The sequence below is a fragment of the Panthera leo genome, chromosome F2, assembly GCF_018350215.1.
Source record: "Panthera leo isolate Ple1 chromosome F2, P.leo_Ple1_pat1.1, whole genome shotgun sequence".
In the NCBI taxonomy this organism is placed as follows: Eukaryota; Metazoa; Chordata; class Mammalia; order Carnivora; family Felidae; genus Panthera; species Panthera leo.
Genome location: NC_056695.1, coordinates 26,625,749 through 26,652,740, shown reverse-complemented (window position 1 = coordinate 26,652,740; position 26,992 = coordinate 26,625,749). Strand labels below are relative to the sequence as shown.

The 26,992-nt window shown below is 34.2% G+C and overlaps 1 long non-coding RNA gene across 2 annotated transcripts in view; it reads right to left on the bottom strand.

Annotated features, from left to right (window-relative positions):
- LOC122210834 overlaps positions 1 to 24,690 on the bottom strand; it is a 67,173-nt gene extending 42,483 nt beyond the window's left edge. Inside the window, exons 1-2 of one of the 2 annotated variants that reach the window (XR_006198300.1) lie at positions 24,604 to 24,690; positions 11,647 to 11,836 (exon numbers count right to left, since the gene is read on the bottom strand). This is a non-coding gene — a long non-coding RNA (uncharacterized LOC122210834). Of the gene's footprint in view, positions 1 to 11,646; positions 11,837 to 15,378; positions 15,464 to 24,603 lie in introns of those variants that run through there. The other variant, XR_006198301.1, reaches the window with a different exon arrangement.
- Between the last annotated feature and the right edge of the window lie 2,302 nt (positions 24,691 to 26,992).

The window sequence follows — 26,992 nt, the reverse complement described above, 5'->3', positions numbered from 1 at the left end:
GGACACTGCAAAATTTTCTCTTAATTAAATTTCACATTTTCAAGTTTACATGGTGGACATTTTGTTCAGTCATTCTTGAGGGTTTGGGCCTCTATTTTAAAGGAGCAAGGCATTTGTGATGCTCTCAGCGAAGGTCTTCAGTTATGTATGAGTTTGACTTTCACTTCCAGTTGAAGCATTTGAATAGTTACAGAGAGTTATTGAATAAAATTGGGGAAGTCTGTAAGATAATTTAAAAAAAAGACCTTATCAGGTTTTAGAGGTGAAGGGAATGAAGCAAACACAAAACAAACAAACAAACGATACCAAATTTTGCCCCATCAGCAATAGGAATATTAACAACTAAAAACGTGGCTTCAATTAGATATGTCAGGCACCATGCCATAAAAAAATGTACTGTTAACAAGTGAGTCCAAGCTTTTTTAAGACTTATATTTGTCATTTTATTCTTTGAAAATAATTAGTTGAAATCTTAAATTAATTGGTGTGTGGATGAATTCTTCTGGGCTGTTTTGAGATATCTCATTAATTATGGTAAACCAGCCTTCACTTATCTTTTGCCTTATTTCAAATCAAGAATAATCCAGATACAGGGCACTCATGGCTACTTTGAATCCAGTCTACTTAAGTGTTATATAAGTGGAGTATAAAGAAGATAGAAAAGTAGAGAGAGGAAAGTAGAGAGAGAGTCAGTGGCAAGAATGATAAAAGATGGAATAATTCTAATGGGAAAATTAGATTAACTTTACCAGGAGCAAAAGAAACCTGAGGAAAAGGAGATACGTGGCATCTATGTGAGATAGCTCACAGACTCTAACATTTTGGATCTGTCTTTGTAAGTGAAGCCAAGAGATCAAGGGTAAAGAGGAAAACCAAAAGAAGAAAGCACTGGATCTGAATTTAAAGTTGTACCAAACTTAAAAGAATAGAAAGAATAAAGATGTCTTCAAATACAACTAAAAATGTGATTTGGGCATATATTCTAACAATTTGTCAGCAATTGCCATGAAGTTTTCAAGGCCTTTATTATAAGCAAGCATCAAAATGTCACCTTTTCTAGCCTTCAGAAGGCAGGTAAATAAATAAAAAACACAATGGAGTGGATTCCTGAGCAGAGGGTATTTTCAGAACTGGAGGAAGCTGTGCCATACAAGTATTTCCACATCCCTAATACTCAAGTCTCCTTTAATGTGATGTAGAAAATTATAAAATCCATGAATGATACAACTCATCCTGTATGATCTTATCCAATATGTTTTTTGCCATTTTGTTATCTAACTTCCCACTAGAATATAACCTTTTCGAGGGCAGGCACTTTGCTATTTTCTTCACTGTTCATACCTAGGACTTCGATCAGTGTCAGGCACATGGTAGGACTTAAGGAAGTAGTTATTAAATGAATGGACTTGGCACTTTTGGATTCACTTAAACCCAGCAATCCTTGCCTCATAAAGTCTCTATATCTTGTGAGTCTAATTTTCCGGAAGCACACATTAGTATCTATTCCCTTATATTCTACTCAACTCTCGATGGTTTCCACAGTTTTTGATAATCCCGCTCACAGTCCTCTAAACCTCCGTCATACTGATTTCATCAGATCACTGTGTTTCAAAAGTCGTTCTCATTTTCTAAACATTCCCTCACATTTTCCCTACATCTTTACCTGTCATTCACCCACACTCTCAGATGGAAAGGAAACCCTTCTAAGTATCTATATTTGGACTTCATAAACATCTGTGTATCTTCTGATTTCTTGCCCTACCAATTACCTACTTTCTTTCTTGTACCCTCCATGTCCACTAGCTCTTCATCTTCTGCCCGTTGTCAAATTCAAGTCTACATTGCATGAGGACTTGGTCCTTCCTCACTTCTTTTAATTTTACTACTCTCTTCCCCTTCTGTTTTCCCCACCTGCCTTAGTTCATCTGGGCTGCTATAACAAAATGCCATAAACTGGGTGGTTTATAAATGACAGAAATTGATTTTTCATGGTTCCATAGTCTGCAAAATCAAAGATCAAGGAACAGATTGTGTCTCTAGTGAAGACCCGCTTCCTGGCATATACATGGCTTTTAGCTATGTCCTCACATGGTGGAAAGGACAAGGAAGCTTTATCAGCTTAGTGTATAAAGACACTGATCCCATTCATGGGAGTTCCATGCTCATGACCTAATCACCTTCCAAAGAGCCCACTTACTAATGCCATTACTTTGGGGGTTAATATTTCAACATATGAATTTGAAGGTAACACAAATATCCTGACCATAGCGCAGGACATTGAAAACAAAACTGTGAGTACCCTTTCCTTACCACTCACATATTATTCTTAATCTTTTGTAATCTAGTACCCCTGCCTCATCTATTTTGGGACACCTTCCATTTTTCCACCCCATTTTTCTCAGTCTTGAATGGGTCGTCTGAAGCCATACATAAGCTGAGGGTTAAAGTTTGGTACTTCGATATTCTCACTAGATGCTAGAGGTCAGCCCAGCAATTCAGCATATTTTACAGGGTGATGGATAATATATTGGAGCAGGCACATAGCTAAGTTCATTCTCTTCACCTCATCTTCACCTAATCGGAATTAGTTAAAAGATGGCGATGCCTACAACGGTCCTGGAAGATTATTGAACACAAAGCCATCCAGTGGGGCAAATGGGCCTTTATTTATGTACCAATGGTAAAATAAGGTAAGAGGCACCCTATAATAGAGTATGCACTAGGCGCTATGGGGACACGGAGTATACAACATAATTGAGTCCTAATTGAGTGGGGAGGCAACCACAAGGAGGCTAAGAGATCAATATTTAAGAATGGTTGCGAATAGTCACTTGAATTGTTGAGAGAAAAGAGAGATTCAGATATTGCTTCTCTAACATTAATGCGATCAAATGCACTAGTCTGTTCACAGCTCCTTCTGATCTCCCCATTTATTTCTAAGCAAATTATAAATTTCTAAATCTAGCATAGAGACCACCCAACCTGCTTTTCTAGACACCTAAACATTCTCCACAACATAAAGTACTCACCATTTTCTATACCAAAAATATATTTTCTCATTGTTCTTGCTTCCTTGTCTTTTTTCCCCCAAATATCTTCTTAAATGTTTATACATTTTGAAAATATAATCACCAATTATTGCCTAATTCTCCCTTATGGGGTAATTGTTTCTATACTATGATAATTTTCCATTGTATTTAAAAGACATATCACACAGAACCAATGCTTCACAGTAAAGAACCACATCTTAGCCATTTTTTGTGTGTTCCTCACAATCTAAAGAAATAATGCCTTTAAAACATTACCTTTTCAATACATTGTGGACCAATATATAGCTTGATCAATAAGTTTTCCTAAGAAATACAGTTCTGCTCATTTTGTTTTAGTTAAGAAAGTCATTCAAAATTTTAGCCCTAGACTTCCATGAGTTTTTATAAGATTCTTAGTTAGTTACCTCATGATTAACCTAACACAACATTATTCTAAAAACAAACTGGACAAGCTAGATGCACTACAAACGCCAAGGGCTTGCAATGAATCTCAGTATAATTACCTCATATAATTTTTACAACAGAATACAAAATGTGCCAAGGTGGAAAATATTGCTTATCACTTTGGAAAGGCAAAGTTCCATATTACTCAAGATAAAACTGCTTTCTCTTAAAGGGGCCCCAAACATTTGAAACAGAAAACAAAGGACAAAATATTTACCCAATTTATATGCTATTCAGTACATTAAGGAATAAATTCTTACAGTCATAGCTAACATAGAAGTTTTGGAGGGGGAAGTAATGTATTTTAATCCTAGTCATTGTTTTTTAGACATTATTTACTCTATAAAATGTACGGAAGCAGCCTGTATTCGCTGTTGACCTCTTATGAACTCCTTTCATAAAACCTAAAAACTTTCAATACTACAAATGGATTTTAATGCCTTAGTTTTATATTTTATAGGGCCATCAAAAGACCTCTCTTTGATTTTGTTTTTCCCTAAATACTGATCCTACACCAAAGTGTCCACCATGGGCCAGGCAGTGGGTTTCTCTGAAAACACTACATATCTAAGAGACAATAGGGGGGTTAATAAAATTTTCAAGTTAGAAATGTTATAATAGGCATGTGTTTCCATTCATAAAGTATGTCTTGAACACACACAAACTATCCTTTGTCATCTGTTTCTGCCCCATTTCGAAATTATTCTCTGCTATTAATTAGAAGTGACTACAATTTGATTAATCTCAAACATGTGTCACATATAAACAATGTGGGGAACTGCACTGAATAGTTTTTCACTTAGAGTATGCATGGTGTTCATAGAAAGAAGCCAAACCTAGTTGTTAAAATAATTTGAAATCTAATATTATCACACAAAGAGAATATTGTCAATGTCGTATTCTAGTTTATTTCAAGTATTAAATTCATAGAAGAGCCTGGTTATATATAGTTTCTTAGGCTCAGAATCTAAAACTTCAGTGAACTTTTCTCTCTTGTATTACTACTAAAACTCTCATTTCTGGAATCTATTTCTCCACCTTGAGAAATTACCTGACTTTGGTCCCTGTTTGGTTTTTAACTTAACTCTTTTGGCAAAAGCTTCCGATATCTCCAAACTCACAGTGGACAAATACACATTGCCTTAGCTTAGAGAAAGGAAAGTTTCAATTAACAAGGGAAAAATGTCTTTTTTGCTTAATTTAAAGTATCATTATTAATATAGGATATGTACTAAAACACTCATTTTTCAAAGTGCTAATTAAATTTCCATAAATGCACTAAGCCTTTAACCAGATTATAAAAGAAAAATTAGATGATAAAGTAGTTGTGATTTAAGAAACAATGATTCCATTTAGGTTTTTCTGTTCAACTTTCTAACAAAAAAATGTTTTTCTTTCTTATTACACAGCCTGCAGTAATAAGTGAAATATAATCCTAATTAATTTTTCCTACAGCTGTATATAAATCAATAGCTGCAACATCCCAAAGGAAACACACACTGCACGGTCCTCCAGGTTCCTAATGAATGCAAATGGAATGACCTTTTTCTGACAACTATGAATATTATTTCACAATTTCACCATTGAAATAGCTGCCGTCAGCAATTCATACAGCAAACATGGAGACTACAATAGTTGTAAATAACTATTCATTATGGAAAGAAGGGAATGGAAAAAACTGAGCCAGAGTTAAGCAACTTTTAAGCCTCAAGCTTCATTTTTATGTTTCATCTTGCTATGAAAATTGTCTTAAATGTAACCAATCTTCATTTCAGTTCTTTCTCCTCTATTTTAGGGAAAAAATAGGTTAAAATGATTCAGTGCTTTATGTCATTGAATTGAGAAGTTCGGTATCGGAATACTTTTTTTTAAATGAAGTAAAATCAATCGGTAATATTGTAAAGCTCTTAAATACTACATTCAAGTTATTAGGAGACTATGGTTATCTTCCATCAGAAAAAGCTGCTGGAAAAATATGTGCAGAAACCCTTGTTGGTGTACTTATCATGACACAATACTGTTCATGCAGTGAGCATGCAGATGATTTTAGAAGCTATGGAAACACAATGACATAAGGAGGACACATGTGAGAACCTGAGAAAAGGTGGGAGTAATTAAATCACATTACTGTCCACTTTGACTGAAGAACCGCTTTACTCCAAAATACAATAAAGCTGCATGTACTTACACTAAATCATATTCGGTTTGCCACAAAACTTCATTATAGCCATGATGATGTCTCATTAAGTAGAAGTTAAACTCCAATTTTATAAGAAAAGTAATTAAATATGTTAAACCTAATTCTGCGGGTCATACATCTATATACTGAAAACTCCCATTGGAGTTCACTAGAGCCAAGAATATAATTAGCCAGTGGAGTTCAAACACTCATTGAAAATAGGACTTCTCAAACTGCAACAAGTTTCAAAAAGGGACTCACAACAAGAATACTCCATTTCCATACAACTCCAAAAATATCTCTTCCACCCCCATTCTGTAATTAATTTTATATGCAGGGTTGCAGACTACCATCCTCTAATCATTTGATATCCCAAATATGCATTAGTGACATGAGGAGAATATAATGATAGATATTAACTTACTTTGGTAAGTAGTTGTACTATTTTAGTCTAGAATCAGCTTTCTATACTTTCAAATCTGAGAACTATTCAAACCCCAACCAATTTCTTGGAAGAGTTGAGATAGCATTTCTGTGCTCGTTGTTTGGCAGTATCAGGCATAGATGGCATTTTTTTAACTGCATTAAACAATATCCGCTTGATGACATCTCCTAAAGATGTCTATACTCCCACACCTGTAATGCTTTCACGTTCAAAATGAATCCCTGCTACATCTCACTCAATATTGATCTTTAAGGCATTTCTCCCAATCCTTTTCCCAGTGTGGTCACTGAACGGCATCAGAGTTCAATAGGAAGATCAGCTGCTCATCCACTTTTTGCTAAAGCAATTTGTATTATGGATTTATTTTAGCAGTCTACAGTGGCAGTTGCTGTTTTTACTATTTAAATGCTTTGATTATCTGACCTTGCTTACTTTATCTTTCTAAGTGCTATGCATGGGCTTTGACATGATCAATAAGTGGGGATTCCTCTACAGGATTATGCTGAAATCAATCTCAATTCAGACTTTTTGTATTTTATGTTTATTACTTGATCTGTCTTAATTGCATTTCTTGTTTTGGTAAATAAGTTTAAAACACATACATGATTATACAGGTAAGTCTTCCAAGAGCCACACGCATTATTAAAATAACCTGTACTCCTTGTACATTATTTTCTTCATTCTTTCAATGTGAAGGAGGAAATACTTAATTCCTAGATATTTTATTCAAACATCTTTTCATTATAAATAAAGACCTGTTCCATTAGAAGAATAACATAGTTACATATATGCAAGTAACTGAAAAATCTTGAAGCGCATTAATATGCAATACTCACTGTGATAACTATGGAACTTCAAAGAGCTGTTTTTACGTACAGATTGCACATAAACATGTTTATAAAACTTGTCACAGAATAAATTAAATCATCATAGAAGAAAACCTAAAGCAATAATTGTGTCTTTGAAAATCAATAGGAAAAAACTATGAACTTGCTGAATATCATTAAAAAATTAATATGCAATATAATATGAAAAACTTATCAGTTTCATACTTTCATTACCAGTTTTATACAATTTTTAATTTTGGATTAAAAACGGCAGTAAATTGGAAGCCCAAAATGCTTTGCATACTCTTAAATTCAAATCTATGAACTTTAAAACCAAAATTCCCTAGTAATGATCAATAATATTAAATAAAAATAAACTCTTAAAATTAACTGTATAAGGCATAAATGCCATGGAATATGAATTATCACACACAATTCTTAGAACTTGCTAAATCTTTGGTTTAATTTAGTCATATTTTATATCTTCTGGGCTGGTGTAGTCACATGAAGTTCTTGAATTTTGTCTCTGGATCAACTTATTCTAACGTGATTTTTCAACATCATAATTAAAAGAAATGCAAATGTGAGTTAAAAAAAGGAACAGATGTAAACTTCTTTTAAAAAATCCCTTTCTTCAAATCCAATATAATGTCTAAATATCTCTGTCACCAGCTCTTACATAAAATTACAGTGCAATATTTTCCACATATGTAAAGTATAAAATCTGCAGTTTGCTCCAGTGACCAAAAATGTGATCAGTGAAGAACCTGAGGTAAATAAACATATGATTATACACAGAATATTTGCCATATGTTCACCTGTGCAAATACAACATTATTTTGCTTAAATAACTTTAAAACTCTCACAGGCCTAGAGAAATATCACATATGTCCAATAGGCATATATTCACATTTCCATACTTTGAAATTATTGGCCAAATGATTTAGCATTTAATAATTTTCATCTCAGACCAAATTATAGACTATCAGTACAATAATTTTCCTTCTCCTGTTCACATTAAATAAGATAGAAAATGTTAATGAATGAAAACAAAGCCATCACAAGATAATTTATCTTAATAGTTACAAGCATGAAGTTAGGGCAGGAAAATTAAGATGCTTAAACATGAAAAGAATGAGGACAATATGAGTAAGTTTAATTACCAAATAGTTGCTGTAATGGTTTTTCCTAAAACTGTCATAACCAGCTAGTTCCTTTCTACTGTTTGCGATAGAATAGTACTTAAGAGAAGTCATTTTCCAGAAAGTTTTGCATCTCTGTAGATCATAACCCTGGCAAGACATGTCCATACTTTTTTCCTCAAGTGGGTAAATGTTAAGAGAGAAGAATCCAAGTTTCATGATGCAGCAACACAAAGCTGGGAAGTGAAAATTATGTTGCAGCGGAGTCCTGAAAATATGACTGTAAAAGTTAATCAATAAAATGTCTATTCCTGTCTATTCACTGGAGGCCCCAGCTGCATAGCTTCACTCAATCGATACTACAAATTATTACGATTTCCAGGTTCCCACTGGACATTCAGAACAAATCTTTCAAGTGTAACAGGCTTATACTGAGTATATGGTGTGTGTTCTCTACATTTAGTTCAAAAAGAGAGGAGAAAAATAAAATCTAAATCCTATATGCTCTTTTAACAATTCAACTTTATGGAACCAACAACTTACAAGTCACATTTTAGTGTTAAAAACAATCTTCCCTTTGATTGCCAAATGTTTTACTACTTTTTTAACTGTTTCATATTTAGTTAAGAAATGACTTAATCTGGTAATAGATATTGGTGGTATGGTGTTGGAACTTGGCTACTTCTGAATGACTATTCCAATTAAATGAATGGAGGAAATCATTTTGAGATAATTACTTATCAAAAAGTCACTTGGAGACATTATCACTATTAGAAAGATGAATGTGGAAACTTGACATATATTGCAAATTGGAACAAGCCTCTTAAAATACACATTCTAGTTATTGTTTTTATGATTTATATTAGCACATTTCAAAAATTATGTTTCAAGTTTTCATTTTTTCCTATTTTTGTAAGATAAAATAAAATCATGATTTCTCAAGTGAGTTTCTTTTTTTTTTGGAAAAAAAAAAAAAGCCCCAGAATGCTTCATTCTAGTGAGATTCTCTGCTCTCTATAGCAAAATTCAACCATGATTGCAAATTCTAGACACTACTCAGGTCTTTGACCTTAACTTTCTATACATTTTACCCTGCATCACTTAGTCAAGATCCAAAGACTTTTCCAAATAAAGGAATGACTGGGTGAGAGAACTCACTATGATATTCTCATGCTATATGACATCTGATGTGGCTCTTCCTTTTTCTGACTGGTGAATACCCTGGTGTCAGACAGTGCCCAATACCAAAGCAATTAATAAATCTGACCAACTCATGCCACCTGTGGATTGAGTGGAAAAAACAATAAAAATGAATAAACTAAGTTAGGACTTTTTACTTTGGTGAGGCTGGAAAGGCTTTGATTTTATTACACATTTAAACAGTAATATGTTTTTTCATGTTAAGACACATATCTAGCATGTAGGCATACCCTGTGACAATGTATATTGAGCTTACATTTAAAAAAAAAAAAGATGAACTAGTTTCCCTTAAACAACCATTGGTTTGATTATGGTCATGTGTCAGTCTCTTTAAATTCAACAAGTTTTGTAACATGTCATAATAATATCTATAATTGTTTTGACTTCTAACATTTAGTTCCTAAAACCCATTGTAAATAGCTAGGCAAAAAAATACTGTTATAATTTTAACTACTCTCGTAGGTGATATTTATACACCTTACCAGCAATTGCACATTGAGAGAGAATAGTACTTAATTTCATGATCAAGCTGTATTGGGAAATAAAACAGATACATATAGATCAAGTATATAGAACTTAAGTTTAGTCTTTCATTGTTATTTAACTGGACGAATTGCTTCCTGATTTATTTAATTCTAAAAAGCCAAGATTGGAAGCAGATCTTTGCATGCCAGTTTTCAGATCAAAATTATATATTTTTTGTGAGTGTACTGAATAATATGCCTTTATAGTGGCATTTAACTGTAGAAAAAATGTTGGCATTATTTTACTAACATTAAGTTAACATGTACCACTATCATTAGCTTTATATTAGTGTTCACAAACATTTTTATATATTTCTTGTTATCTAAATATATCTTAAGTATATTATTCCCCTAATATAATCCAGCTTTTTAAAAGACCATAATATTTACAACAATAGTACATTACTATAGCCATTCCCAAAGAAACCTTGCCCAATATGCTTTTAATTCTTGGTACCAATTTCTACCTTTTTAATATTTGTGAAATGTGGTTTTTTGTTGTCTGAGTTCTGGCAGCTGACTAAAGGTACATTAATGGCAAACAGGGTTTATCTGAGTGTTTAATTTTATTTAGAAGCCTATAAAATGTCATCCTAGGTTGTAAAATTATTTTTAGTGCCTTCTAATATTAAACCATTGGATGAAAACACAGGAATAAATTCCTCATGAATAAATTTCAAATATTTTACTTTTACATTTTAGCATTATTAGTTAGCATTATAAACCATAAATCAGAAAAAGAATTTCAACATTCATCCTATGTAATATTTTGAAATCCTACTGATAGATCTATTAAGATATGCAGTAAGTAATTAAAGTTTAGAATTTGCCTTCCAAAGATTAGTTAATATCAAATGCTTTTTTAGTTCTGGCCCCAGGATTGTGTTCAAAGGGTGAGTGACAGGAGAGGGGAAAAAAAAAAAGTTCAGGTATGTGTGCTTTATCTAACTGTGATTACTCAATTTAACCAGTGTTCGGTGAGTAAAGTGTAATTCTTGACAAATAGAGAGAGAGAGGAGGGGAGATAGGAGAGAGGAAGAAAAGAAGAGAGAGGTTCATCTGGGCTATGCTACTTTTAAAAAATTATTTCTAAAAAAACCGTAAGAAAGTCAAGCAAAAGGCAGAAAGGATAGAATATCTAATTATCAGACGCTCAAAAAAAAAAAAAAAGACTAACGTTTATTTGAAAAGTAAATGATAAAATCTGAAAACAGTATTAAGCATAATAATCACATGAAGATTTAGATTATGAAAGCAGAAATTAACTACTGGAGATGTTTCACTAAGACAATTTTCATGAATGTTTGAAAACAGTATAGATCTTTATTACTTTTCTTCATAGTTCCTTACATGCCTCAGTGGTCTGACCAAAAAACTCTACTCTAAATGTCTCTCCATTTAATAGTGTCTTGCTTAGAGCTGCTACTTTAACAAAAAAGAAAGGCAACAAGAGCCATATGTAACCTTTGGACTCCAAAAGGAGAAAGATGAAAATACCATTGGCAGATAGGTGCTACAGAAACACAGTGTATTCTTTCTCTTGCATCTTACCTTGAACATTTCTTGATAGTTAACAAGAAAGTTGAGCGCCACATCATTATTTAGAATCAGAATAGGACAGTCACACTGTTCAGCATGTCCCACTTCAGTTAAGAAATGATGCAAATTTAAAGTCTATCTATTTTGGAACGAACAATTTATTGAACGAGCTAGCCCATTTACGCATACCCTTTTGCAAGACAGAGAGAGTTAAATATTAAGCAACGAAAGTCAAAGGACTGACTTGATTTTAGAATGTAAAGTAAAACTTTCTGAAATACTAAAAAGCAACTCACTTGTAATCATTTTTTTCTTCTTCAGAAGCAATAATCCCTTCTGTCACTGTCTTCAGCTCTGCCTGGGGTTTTCTACTGTTCTGTTCTTGGCGAACTGTTTCTGCTATTTGCTCAGTTAGCTGCTCTTGAGTAGCTTTCAAGCTGGATTCCATTAGAAGAAGTTTTTCATCTTGACTGGCAAGTTCTTGGGCTGAAAGATAAAACAAGAACATTGCCTTTTAAAAAACTCAAGATAATGTGTTTTTTTTTTTTTCTTTTGTTTTCGGTTTAAATTTTATGCGATGCAACTTTGAGGAAGATTTAAACAGATCCTTCTTGTCAAAATACAAGCTCATGCATTCCATTTTCTGATTCCTTTATTTAACGCACAAGTAAACAAAGGTATGTATGAAGGAATACAAGATGCATGTCAGTAATCTCAAGTTTATAAAACATTTGAATTCAAAAATTAGATGTCTTAATCAGACAACAATTTGTTGACTTTAATGGTGAGATTTCTGTTGCAACATAAGTGTATTATTAAACAGAATGACATTAACACATAGTATTTTTCTTTCTTTAGCACAGGCCTCAGATATATTTATATATATTCACACAGACAAAGACTGATATGTTATAAATTATGCCAAAATGATGGCCTTCCACTGATTTATTTTCATGTATAATATTTATGAAATGTAAGCACTTTTTCAAGGTCATCCAATAGATGGCAGTCTTTCATTAGACCAAAGCAAACCAGGCAGTATGCTTCAGCTCTCAAAAAATAAGTGATTTAAGACAAAGACATTTTTCCTTTGTTCTTTGTTGACCGTATTCCTAGAGATATATATCTGTACATTTTGTTAGAATATTTCCCCATTAAAAAGTATTTATCTGCTTTTTATTTTCCTATTTGCCTCAAATGCGTACCATAAAAGGTGAATATTTATTTCTTTAATCATATATTTGCATATATATTTATACACGTTATGTCATATAGTACATTTTTGGAGGTATTTTTAAATATCACTGCATTTTAAATCTCATTGCATTAAAGATCATGATATTTTATGAAAATCAGTCATTTCAATCTTGTAATCTAAAATGAAGAAAAAGGAAAAAATTCTTTTAAGACCCCAAAATCAATATAAATAGAAATGGAGAAGGCCATATTTGTATAAAAACAGACCATCTTTGCTTTTAATGATTCTCATTTTATGTCCAAAAAATGATGTTTATACTAAGCTTCAATAAAGTTAGAAACCAAGGTATTACAGTCTGACATCAGAGGTATCTTTTACAGGCAACCTCGTAAAGAAGATACTCTATATAAATATTCTACATTTATCACTCATCTTTGAAGCTGAATGATGACTCCCTTATAAATTAGATCTAAGAATATCTGGTTCTCAGAATCTCTTTATAGATTTTGAGCAACTGACTGCTTATATTTTAATAAATATGTGCATACATGTTCACTTTGTTTTCCTGCAAGTGTTCAAACTGACCAGTTTTGCCCCAGAAGAAATTACAGCATCTACTATTTTTATAGCTTAAACCTGCTATATATTAACAGTTTAAATTTGTGCCTCAGGAAACCACAGAGCTAACGCAAACAGCTAAATATTTAACAAGGAAGAATGCATCACCCAGAGCTCATCTTTATTAAATTCCAAATACATCGAAATCTCTCAGAACAAATGAGTTAAATGTTTAATAATTTCAACACATGTTAAAGTGTGGGGGAAAAAAATCCAATAAAGAACTTACAATGAATGTGCTTTCAAAATTAAAAAAAAAAAATAAAAACCGTTCAAGCTTAAAAAATATGTAAAAGAACTATGGCCCTCCCTGCTCTTGACCAAATAAAAATGCAATCAAATGAAAGCAATTGACATTTTTGCAGTGATATGTTTTTAGCATTGTTAATGTAGTTGCAAAACTGATTTGGGTGCAGCATTTTATTTTGTATGCTTTTTCACCTTTCACAATACATATTTCTTATGAAAAAAGAAAAACGCACCAAACTTTTTAAATGAGTTTTGAGGAGAATTTTAGACATCGACATTGAGAGGTTAATGGTCTTTAAGTTAAAAGGATCTGAGCAATCAGGCTACATGTAAATGACTATGGATATAAGAATGCTGAAGGAAGTTTGTTTTTTTTTTTTTTTTTTTTGAAGAATCTACTTGTACCAATAGACTGTCTTCAAGACTACTTGAGTCACCTTGTGGCACATACACAAAAGAGACCTTTTGTCAACTATACATGATGTGAATTTTCTATGAAGTTTGCCGATTTTGAAATGACTAAGAGATTTATGCCTCACGGTTCTCCTAAGAGTCTACTCTAATTCATTATGTGCTGGTTAAAGGGGGTAAATTATTTTAAGTTTACCTATGCCTTGGACTTGAGCCCGAGTTGATCCCAAGCCAGAGGCGCTCGCAGCTGCTTGCTTTATTTACAATCCCTTTGTCAGACTTACAACTGCCCCAGGCTATAACATAGTGTACCTAATGTTCAAACTGGCAGGTAATCTTATGTCAAACATACTTCTTTGATTTAAAGTGATCAATAGATTCTTGTAAAGAGGTAATTTCTCTGATGTTTCCACCTTGCCTTTTTTACAGGTGATTCACACAAAAGCCTGCTTATATGATGTACGAACAATAAACAGAAAGCTATAATCATGTTTTTTCAGATGTTTCCGGTGCACAACGATTTTGGATCGATACTCTGTGTAATACAATTATCTGCAATGATCTGGTTGTATTGAAAAAGAATTTGCAGGAGACCTCTAGGGGGTTTTATCCAGAAACACGTATCTGGCAATGTTGTGAATAGTGGAAGGAAAAATTAAGGGGTTGACAAACGCTGTCTATTATGTACCCAGTAACTTCATTAATATTTTATTCATAAAAGTATTCTACCACAAAGTTGAGACAAACAAGCTCAAAAGTAATAATGATAATAATGTTCATAGCTTCACAGTACTTATATATATAGAACAACAACAACAAAAAAACCTTAACGAACATAAGACTTGAGAGAGATTCAATGTTGTGTGATTATTATGTACCATGGATTATGAGCAACATTGATTATTTATTTATGCTATGAAATGAATTCCTGTATTTCTATCTTATGTAAGTCATGTAAATACCAGTGGATGTGAAATACTTTGATGCCTTTTCAACTACTTTATTTTTTTACTAGACTGGTCAAATTCTAGACTGAGGATCAACTTGCATTGTTCACAAGCACTGTATATTAAGCCCTTTATTTCAGGCCTTTTTTTTTTCCCCCTAAATGAAGATTTGCAACCTCAGGGAAAGGGCTAAGATACATAGTCTGTATCTGAAAGACATTATGCATTTTCTGCAAAGATCTCTGTGTGTAGAAACAACTCAGTTTTGTTTTTATGGTTCTCTTGAAGATGCGGACTCTTTGCATCATCTTCCTTAAAACCCAAAACGTTCCACGTTTCCTATTTGGAGCCCCTAATCACACATCTGTGATGTGCAATTCTCTTTCATCAGACTGGAACAGATTACATTCTGGTGAAGTTCACAAATTGGGGTACACTGGTCCCTCTCACAAAGCCCCGCTCTATGCAGATTCTGCAGATCCCCTTCTGGCTGCTGCAGACCTGATCTAATGACAAAGATTGCTCTTTCGGATGCTTTCCTCCCTGTGTATCCCAGATGCTTGCTTTCAGTCTCCTGACCACACTGTCGAGGCTCATCACCTTACCCACTTTGACTTTGATGGCTTCCTGTGCCTGCAGGAGACCAGCTTCTGACTTTCTTAGAAAGTCCTATCTTTTTGCGTATTGCCTGTGAAGACAAAAAGCATTCCAATAGTGCCTCTTATGATGTACTTTTTATACTGCATCCTGCTATTTTGAGCTATAGGGTACTGGAGATTATACAGCCCCTCATTAGCAACTGGGTCAAGTATCCACATCTCTTTTAGGATCAAAACCTTAAAGGGACTCTCTTAAAAAAAAAAAGTCAGTTGGAAAGAAGAGTCACCATTAGCTTAAATGTAGTGTTAATCAATACGCAAAAGTTCAAAGGCTAAGGAAAGTATTTCCCATAATTCTTAGGGAATTAAAAAGGAGACTCGTTGGATCAAAATGAATTCTTTCTCTTTAAAATATGAAGAAAAATTTAATGAATACAAAAAGTGTATTTGATCTCTTTGAGTTAACACCTATATAGCTCTTTCATTTAGCTCTAAAGCAAACTGATGTGACACACAGGGAAATCCCTACACCATAAAGATAATTATGATACCCTCCTAATGACTTCTCCACACCACTTAAACTAATTAGCTTTATAAGAATACAATGTTTGTCACTTTCTTTTTCAATTTTATTATCTTTTTACCACGCGTGTCTCCACTTTAAATTTGAGTGAGAAAAGACATTGAATATAATCAAAGATTTTGTATCCATCAATATGGTATTCCTGGCTAGGTTTTTTTTTTTATTGGCTCCCTGCCACACCTTGACTCTCTATCATGCCCCATCATGCTTCTTTTAATCTGAATATTTAGTGTTCTTTCATGTCTTAATTACAGCAAATTGCGGCACAGTTGGCACCATTTCTTGAAATTAATCCCAGAGTACTTTGTTTCTGTCAAGCAGTCAAAGCCTTGGAGAATAATAGTAAATGTTATTGCAGATCTAAATTTAAATGACTGTCTATGTATTTAACTTAAGCCTTTAATTATTCGTGCCGAACTGTTTTTGGTTCAAATGTTAAACATTATTCATTGAGAATGTGGAATTACTTTAGACAGCTTAAAACCTGCAGATATGTTTGGCTATAATTTGAACACAACAAGTATTTATATTAACATATTTTCTCAGGTGTACAAAACTTAGGAAATGGCATGTGATATCTTCTTATGGATACATATTTCAACATTCCATCAGTTCTGTCATTATTAATAAAAGGTATGGATTTAGGCCTATTCAATTCTAAATGGCTTTTCCCCAACGAATTGTTAAATTGTAGACCAGACGCCCCCCTTCCACCAAAAAAAAAAAAAAAAAAAAAAAAAAATATATATATATATATATATATATATATATATATATATATATATATTGACTTGGTATTATTATTGCTGATGACTTTAAATAATTCTAGATAATGAAGCACTTCAAAACTTCTTCCAAATCTAAGAGTTATAGTATTTTGTTTGTTTGTTTTTCTACGGAAAACTTAAAGGTCTTAGAACTCTCAATGGCCAATTCTTTTATTCTTCAATTCTGAGCACATTCTACCAATAATCTGCATTCAAAAAGAAAGCACAATTTTATAAACTAACATGAGTTTAAAAAGTCTAAGATAGTAGAATTCACTACTCATGCTTTATGAATGTATGTTGAAATAATTTGAAACTGGAAAATTCTGGGATGTAGAGAATACATACTATTGATTTGATTTCAAGTGATTGGCTTTCATGTTAATTTTGTTTAACTTAATGAATAATACAAATTACATATTTTGTATACTTTTCAGTGAACCACACAGTAGGAGCCTGCGTATCACAGTGGGCCACTCTATGAACTGCCATCAGGATATGAGCTCCAGGAAGATAAGGAATTTGCCTCATTTATCCATCTGTGTGTTGCCAACATATATACTTCTCTATATAATAAGCGCTTAGTAAATTGAATTGGATAGATGGTTTTAATTTCACCTGTCAGACATGTGTCATTTTCTTCACTAGGAAATACGTGTCCTTTGCTTTGCCTCTGAAATACAAAGTGAATGTGGAAGGATTTGCACTTAAAGTTTGGGCAGATTTATCTTCTAACCATCTACCGGCATAAATTCATAAATACTACAGTTTTATATATTTTTAGCCTCTATCCATTTCTATCACCAACACTTAAGGTACACACTGGATTTAGAGACAACAGGAAAAAGATGGAATCACCAAATTTAAGGTAAAATATATATTTCTCAATAATTCAGGAAAAAATGCATGAAGTGGTGTGTTTCCAGTTCCCTCTCCTTATCAATAGCAATGTGATTGTTGAACAGATATCTATTTCCCTGTTTCTCACAATCTCAAGGGTGCAGCTGATCTTTCTAACTACAAAGTTTCCTGGCAGCTGCAAAGTCGCTTTCAAGCTGTGTTATCTGCTGTTCTAGCTGAGCAAGTTCCACTGTGTGTTTCTGTTGGGCAGCTATTACATCGAAATGGAATGACTGCAAACTCTTTTCTAGCACTTCACTCGCAAGAACAGCTTTCTCCCCCACGTATTGGTCCAATGTATTAGCTGTTCCAGCGTTCCTGTCATCTGTGATCCGCTCATATTCTTAAATGCCCATCATTGTTTGCATTGCATTTAAGATCATGGTCAAAATGAGAAATTAATGCTCATGGTACCAGATATATTCTGTTCATTATATTCTCTAAATATTATTATCGACCTACTTAGAAAAAAATAAACAAGCATGTCTCTCTGGTAGTACAGCTAATGTAAATGTAGAAACTGAGGAATAGCAAAGTGAAACCAATTATCTCAGCCCTGGGGTAGTTTCACAAACACTGTTTGGACGTCTTAGGGAATCAAGAAGCTGTAATATTTTTGCAACAAATCTAAAAACATAACTTCTGTATAATTTTTATATGTAATCACAGTATTTCTCTTCTCTTAAGAATGATCCCAACAAGATTAATCAATTCCCAGATACTTACTTACATTAAAAATTTTGTTGCATTTTACAGAAGAATGTCATATCAATTTTCTCATTTCCTCCCTATTGTAAATTTGTAAAGTTATTATCAATTCATTTTATAATGCAAATAAACTCCAAATTCTTTGCTCTTTCTACTATGCCATGCTATTAATCTTATTGAGACATTTGAATTTTATGGTACACGTTGATAAGTTAATAAACCGATTTTTAAATAAAGAATGTGTTTATATTACAATAATCATATACACTATGATAATGATAATACTATACTCAATGTAAATCACAAATCAGTACAAACCATGCATCTAAATGAAGTCATCTCTAAAGTTTTGGCATTGTAATTTGAACTCTTTACCATCAACTTATTTTGAGTGATAAATAATCCTTGCTTTGCAATGAAAATAAATCTCTCTCTCATTTTTTAATGGGGTTGGATTTTCCCATTTGCATTGAGAGAAGGCAGTTATACATAGTGGAGGATTTCCCAGGAACCAGAGATGCAATCATGATTTAAAACCAGGTAACACTGTTAGCTCTTAACATTTAGTTTGCCTATATTGTGATTGGGTTGTTGGTTAGCCGATAAGTAGAGATGAAAGTATGAATAATAACAGAGAATAATTGGGATTGAAGACTTAGGATTACTACACTGTAAACAGTCAGCCCTGTGGATCACAAAGTAGAATCACGAAAACGAAACTACAGGCAGTTAGAAAAAAGATTATAAGGTGGAATCTTAGTATATTAGACCATAGGCAGAAAACAACAAAATTTATAAGTTAAAATCAAGAGATACTAGACGGTAGGCATTGAATATCAAGAGTAATAAGTACAACGTGGTGTTTCCTCTAAATCTCATTTCACAAAGCGTCCTGGAACCTGCTTCTACCTCATATTGTAATAAAATCAGAAAATTAGAATTTTAAGCAGCTCTATTATCAGGAGTTTAGCTGATCATTATCAATTGTTAAGATTCAAAAGAATCCCCTTCCATAACTGTTGGTCTACACAATGTACTAGAATCAGGCCATTACTTTATTGAGGCCAGGAACTATATCATTTGTTTTTATTCAGTGGCGTTCGCTCTGCTGTAGCATAAAATAGTTGGTCACAAATGAATGTTGGATTGGTCTTCAGCAGCAATAATAATAACAATAACAGTCCTTTAAATACATACCAAATTCCTATACTCGGAGAACAACATCCATAAAGAGACTGTATTATAAAATTTGGAATTCATATAATAAAAATCAAGTAATAAATTACTCATAGTGTTCAAAATCTGGAAAATGAGGAGGTTAATAACTGTAGTTATACCTATAATCTATTGTATCTCTTAAACATATAATGAATTTTATGGGAATAAAGGACTACTTAATTCTGAGGAACAAACATGATTGATCATATTTACCCCAAAGAACATACAAGCCTTTTAAAATGCAAAATGGAAAAATTCATAGCCAGGCTTGTTTAGAAGTTCAAAAGTGTTATTCTTTGTGTGCTTTCGAATAACGTTCAGGGTGTGTGACTACAATCTTGAGCAGTACTTATTCTCGCTGGAATTTCTGTGTCAGTGTTACTTTATTGTAACATAAAGTGGTCAAAATATTATATATGTCGAAACCTAACATCTCGCTGTAGTGAACTAGAATCCAGAACAGAGTTTCCAAACCAACTTCAGTTTCCATCAAAGCTGCACCACTTACTAGCTATGTAATCTTAAACACCTCTCATTTTCAACTGAGCATAGGGGCACCTGGGGGGCTCAGTTGGTTAAGCATACAACTCTTGATTTCGGCTTAGGTCACGATCTCAGTGTCTTGAGATCAAGCCCTGCATGGGCCTCTGCACAGAGCATGGAGCCTGTTTGGGATCCGCGCCACCCCACCCCCCGCCTCCCCACCCCAGCCCGTCCCTTGCTCACACTTTCTCTCTATCTCAAAACAAATGAATAAATATTTGAAAATAAAATAAAATAAGCATATAATAGCTATCAGATAGAGATGCTTCTAAGATAAAAAGAAATAACACATTTGGCATATTTCTGACATGGTAGACATTTTTTTAAAAATTATTAATATTATTATATTGGGCTATAATTTTTGTAACTTGAAAGTATATTTAAATTTAGGAATTATGAAAATTATTATAGAGCCACCATGTTTAAAAATTATTATATTTAGAAATCTCATTATTTTTCTGAAAAATGACCTTCTCCTTATGCTTTTATACTGATATCTTTTGAAAGATTTCTTCTGCAACCATGTTTAAATGTCTCCTTAATATGTTTTTTGTAATGATAAAACAAGTCTATTAAGGGAAGTCTGGAATTTTTTAAAGTTTATTTATTTATTTTGAGAGAAAGAGAGACAGAGCATAAGCAGGGAGGGGCAGAGAAAGAGGGTGAGAAAGAGAATCATAAGCAGACCCTGCACTATCACCATGGAACCTGAGGCAGGGCTTAAACTCATCAACTGTGAGATCATGTCCTGACCCAAAATCAAGAGTCAGATGCTTAACAACTGGGCCCCTTGTTCATAGAATTTTTTTAAAAAAGAAAACTGTCAGATTATCAAGAAATAATCATAATCTAATAGAAAATTACTTTAGACAGATTGGAAGTGCCATCATTATTTTGCACTTATTTTCAAATGGAAGGATCTGGATCTTACTCTCCAGTTACTTGGAGGCTTAACTCTGGTAAGTAGATGTTAACCCCACACTGATCTAAACTACAGTTCAGATGTTAAGGAATAGATATAGGCCAATAAAACTATCAGGTCAGAATTTGGTTTTCAAGTCAGATGTAGTAATATAGAGGACAGTATGGTGTCTAGAAGGGAGAGAGAGATTGATTCATGTGAGTACAGTTATGATGGAGTCCTGAGAGGAAAACAATTTAGGTCAATGAGAATTACGTTAAGGACAAAAAGGGCAGACCACCCACTAAAGAAGTAGGTGTCCACGCCTAGCTTCTCCTTAATTGTGGCTCGTAAGTACACTTGAGTAATCTGCCTGGCCTACTTTCTCTAAGAGAGGCTCTGAGAGAACACTATCGACAAACAAACAAAATAAGCATTTTGTTGTTTTATAGATTGATTCATGGACTATATCAACTGGTTTCTTTTTTTTTTTTAATTTTTTTTTTTTAACGTTTATTTATTTTTGAGACAGGGAGAGACAGAGCATGAACGGGGGAGGGTCAGAGAGAGAGGGAGACACAGAATCCGAAACAGGCTCCAGGCTCTGAGCTGTCAGCACAGAGCCTGACGCGGGGCTCGAACTCACAGAGTGCGAGATCGTGACCTGAGCCGAAGTCGGCCGCCCAACCGACTGAGCCACCCAGGTGCCCCCTATATCAACTGGTTTCTATTATAGTTGTGTTTGCCCATCTGGCATGTGGAACTATGTGATATAGTCAGAGCTCTTCATAAGAACTAATTTAGGGGCGCCTGGCTGGCTCAGTCAGTTAAGCATCTGACCTCAGCCCAGGACATGATCTTGCGGTCTGTGAGTTCAAGCCCCGTGCCGGGCTCTGTGCTGACAGCACAGAGCCTGGAGCCTGCTTCAGATTCTGTGTCTCCCTCTCTTTCTCTGCCCCTCTCCATTCAGGCTCTGTCTCTCTCTCTCAAAAATAAATAAAACATTAAAAAAAATTTTTTTTAAAAGAACTAGTTTACATAGGTGTTCATGAGCCTTTTACAGAAAGGAGAGGAAGAGATGGGGTCAGACAATGTACATAAAAATGAAGTTCAGACACATTCATTAACTAAATCCACATACTACTAGAAGAATGTTCATTAAAAGCTCTTGAGGAGGCTAGGATGCCTAGCCATCAGCTTGAGCTAGAAAAGCACATACATTTCTGCTCTTCTCTCAGCACAGGTGTGTCTGTGGGCACATGGCTGGCGAAAACACTGAAATTTAACTGGTAACTAGTATTACCTAGTCTTGCCTCCCTAGGACAGCTTCAGCGGGCTTTGAAGAAGTTCTGTGTAAGCTACAGATGCTAACTCAAATTAATTCTCTGTCTTGGATTTCTGTGCCATGCACTATTCTAAGTGTAATTCCATCAGTTTCATTTAACTTAAAAAAAAATTAGAATCCTGGAAGAAGTTCTACAGATAAGGTGTTGAAAAAGTAATGTTCAATTGAATTGTTCTCCAGAAAATGGGCAATACATTGATAAAGAGGGTATAAGTCACTAAAAAGTCACTAGAAACATGTGTTGCCAGCAGTTGCTACTATCACAAAAAGAAGAACCTTGTGGTACCTGCTCTCCAGGAGAATCACTATGAACAAGAATCAATATGTTACCAGACTGTGTTTACTGACAGAAGGGGCTTTGGGCAGGACTTACAGGAGCCAGCATTTTGATCATAATACTCTCCCATTTAAAACACTGCTGCAGCTTCATGATAAAGTTTGGTATTTAAAATGGGCTCCATGCCTTTCAGGCCCTGTCGACCTCAAAAGTTTCCTTTTGCCCGTTATACACTAAATTCCAGTGGTGCTGGTGTTTAGTTCTTAGAAAGCACTAAACTCCTTCCTTCCCATGTCAGGGTCATTTACATGCCGTCTCTTTACCTTGAATGCTCTTCCTCCACCTTTACTTGGTCTCTCCTTCTCCAACCCTGTTATCTCCTTCCTTTTTCAACATCATCTTAAATCATGTGTTCTCAGAAATTTCTCCCACCTGATCCAGTAGAGGAGGTGTATCCTCATGAATCCTGTACATTTTCACAGGATTCAAAATAATTGTAAACACACACACATTTGTCTCCTTATGTGCCCAATGTGAATTTTTCTCACCAAATTTTATGTTCTCTGTACACACGGACATTTCTATCACATTTAGCATTGTATTCCATGTACTTATCCTAATGCCTCTGAAGGCCTTATAATCATGTGTCTGGTATACAGTTGGTAAGTGAACTAATGAATCCATACATAATGAACTCTAACATTAGGAATGTTAGACTGATAAACTAACAGCTAAAATGTACAAATTAAAGTGAAAATTATTATTTTACTTTCTTTTTGGAGAATTTCCTTTAACCATTGTTTAAGGGTAGGTAGGCTGGGGGCAAATTCTTAGTTTTCCCTCATGTGATAACGAATATATTCCTGAAGATATTTTTGCTGAATACAGAATTCAGGATTGATAGTTTCTTTCTTTTAGCATTTGAAAAATGATGGGTATTTCCATCTGGCTCTGTAGTTTCAGATCAGAAATCTGCTGTTACTCAAACCTTTGTTTTTTTCTGGGTAATGGTCATTTTTCTTTAGCTGCATTCATGACTTTTTCTTTGCTAAAAGCAAAGTTTCCAGAAATTTGATTATCACGTGCCTTAGTATGGAGTCCTCTGGGTTTATTCTGCTTGTGTTTTACACAGCATCTTGAATCTAATAATTTATGCACTTAACCAAATTTTGAAAATTTTTAGCCTTTGTTTCATGAATAATTTTTCAGCCCATTCTGTTTTTTCCTCTCTTCTGGATTCTCACACCATGAATATTAGACATTTTAAAATTGATTCACAGGTTATCAAAGGTCTTTTTGTCTTTACTGTTCCAATTAGGTAATTTCTATTGTTCCATCATCAAATTCATGATTCTTTCCCCTGTCATCTCCAATCTACTACTGAGTTGGTCCAGTGAGAGTTTCTTTCATTTTTTTCATATTTACCTTTTTGTCAAGTTCCACAGTTTTGATTTGTTTTTTAAAAAACTTACATTCCATTTTTGCTGAGATTTGCTATTTTTTTCACTTACTATATACAAAAGTTCATAATTGCTCACTGAAGCAAATTTATGATTGCTACTTTCTTTTTCATTTTTTTTTAATTTTTAAAAAGTTATTTATTTGTTTTGAGAAAGGGGGAGAGCAGGAGCTCGGGACAGGCAGAGAGAGAGAAAGGGAGAGAGAGAATCCCAAGCACACTCCACACTGTCAGTGCAGAGCCCAATGTGGGGCTCGATCCCATGAATTGTGAGATCATGACCTGAGTCAAAATCAAGAGTCAATCACTTAACTGACCCAAGCGCCCCATGATTGCTACTTCTAAAACCTGCCAAATAATTCCAGTATCTGAGTTTGATATCAATGTAGGCATCTACTGATTGTTTTTTCTCATTCAAGCTGTGATTGTTTTGGTTCATGGAGTGATTTTTGATTTTTGATTGCTTTCTGGAGGTCTAAGAGATGTCGTGAGATCCTGGACCTATTTCAACTTTTTCAGCTAGCAGTCACCTGATTTTAGCTGTAGCACACAGGTCTGGGTGTGATGAACCCATACATGGATGTTCATCTTCCTACTGGGCTCCACTGACCCATTCCCTGAAAAAACAGAACATAGTATTGCATTACCTTGTTGCTGTTGAATGGGCACAGAAACTCGTCTCCCTTGTGATCCCCACAAATACTACCCTATCGGGGAAAACAGAGTGCCACTAGCACTACATCATACCCCCTCATACTGGCTCGTTGCTGATAGGGTGGAGGACAGTGCAGGTGGAGTGTTGTGCCTCTGGGCCTCACTGACACTGGGAGAGATAAAGAAACAGGATGCTGATTGGCACCAACTTGCACTGTCTGATTCTTCCTTGTTGCTGCCTTGTGGGTGAAAGTTCAGCTCTTTGCTTGGACTGACCAAGAACAATCTGGTGGGGTAATCACAGAAGTACCTGTTTATGCCAAAGGGCAGGGGTAGAAATTTGGGTCTGTGTTCAATCCCCCTGATGCCAGGGGACCAGAGGGGAGAGTTTTTCCATTGGTACTTAGATGGAGCAAAGCAGATATTGTCAACAAGTTGACCAATCTACCTGGCTACTCATTTCCTTCTCCTTTGGCTAGATGGAGCAGGCTTTTGTTAGGTCCTTTTTTGCCTGGATGTTTTGGTGGTTCCAGGTTGAAAGCTCTGGTGCCTCATCCTGGCTATTTGGCAAGACAAAAAGAACCACCAGGGAGCTCACTGTCTTTTCATTCCTCAATCCCATGGTCCTTAGTCAGTCCATCTTTTTCTTTCCATATACAGGCTTCCTGTTTTTACTTGTTACATTATGTTCAAGTTTTTAGGTTCTCGGGGCGGCGGGGGTGGGGGGGGGGGGAGGACTAGAGAAGATGTTATTTTATTTCAGCCCAAACTGGAAGTTTCTTAAAATTATTATTTTAATACATTCCTTTGTTGTTTTATTATTATATTTTCCCATTAGGAAACTTAGTGAAATTGTAGAATTAAGAACCAAAGAAAGTGGTTTTATTGTGACCTAGCCCCAGATTTCTGATTCTAGATAAGGCCTACATAACACAATGATTTCTAAAAAGGAAATGAGTTAAAAAAAAAAGAAAAACTTGCTTCATTTCTAACTTGCTTAATTTCACATTCATTATGTAATGTACTTTAATAATTATATATATTTTTTTTACTCAATACATATGTGTCTTACTTTATACATTATATGCCAAGCACTGTGTTGTTCCAAAGCCTATGGGGGAAAAAGAATTAATAAAACAAAAAAACTGAAATATAAAAATAAATAATATAATTAAACAATGAATTTATACATCAAAAGAAAATTGTGCTAAGATCTTAAGTGCTCTCAAAATAAAATAAAAATGAAAAGAATGTCATGCCAATAAGTAGGAAAAATAGGTTGCTAAGTAGTTGAGACAAACTTTCAAATTGGTCAACTTCTCACTGATATGTATAAGGAAATAATTTAACTTACCAGTCTTATATTTTCCAAGTTGCTTCTATTATAATAATTAAAGTAGGCTGTGTCAGAAAAGCAGTGTGGAAAGTAGAGTTGCCATTTTCTCAACTACTATGCTGAGTGAGGGGATATGACCCCTCATCATGTCTTTGTCAATTGTAGGATTGCAAATTTTGTACGCTCTGTGACAATTCTCACCTCCTATGAAGAATCAAATGGCATTCCCTTTCTCATGTTCCTAGAAAAGGATTTCACTCCCTATCTATTTATCTATACATATATTTCTTATAAAAGTTGATTTATTTAATAATATGAATGGTTTGACACATAAGCAGGCAGGGATCAAGATTTTCATTGTAGACATTAAAGATACCCTGAGACTTTTAGATCCAAAGCTTTACACCAAGCAGTGTTTGATGTCACTTCCAGTGACATCTTTCTGAATGGGTTTGGAACTGCTGAACTAGTAAGTAGAGGTAGCTATAGCTAAGGAGCAACAGGGAAATAAGGGCTAACTATATATCCATGAATTATATCCTCAAGGAATAGTTATTTGCTAACTCTCTCTATATACATGTATGTTCACATATGAAGTTACATATATAGATATCTATCTGCATATCTTTCTATCCATTTAGGTAGATATAGATAGATAGATAGATCACCAATACATATATGGTGGCATTGTATATATTTTATATAATCATATAGGAGTTGTCAGTATCTATGGGCAGCTAGAATATCCATAAGCAGCTTTTTATTTTTTAAAGAATGTGTGTTTTGGCCGGTTTAAATTGACAAACCATTAGTTGTTAATGTTTTTACAAAGGGAAATAAACTAGAAATTTTATTTAGCAAATTAACTCTTTAGTAGCAGAAGCATTTTATACTGCATAATAATGAGACTAAGTTTGTGCTAGGAATCA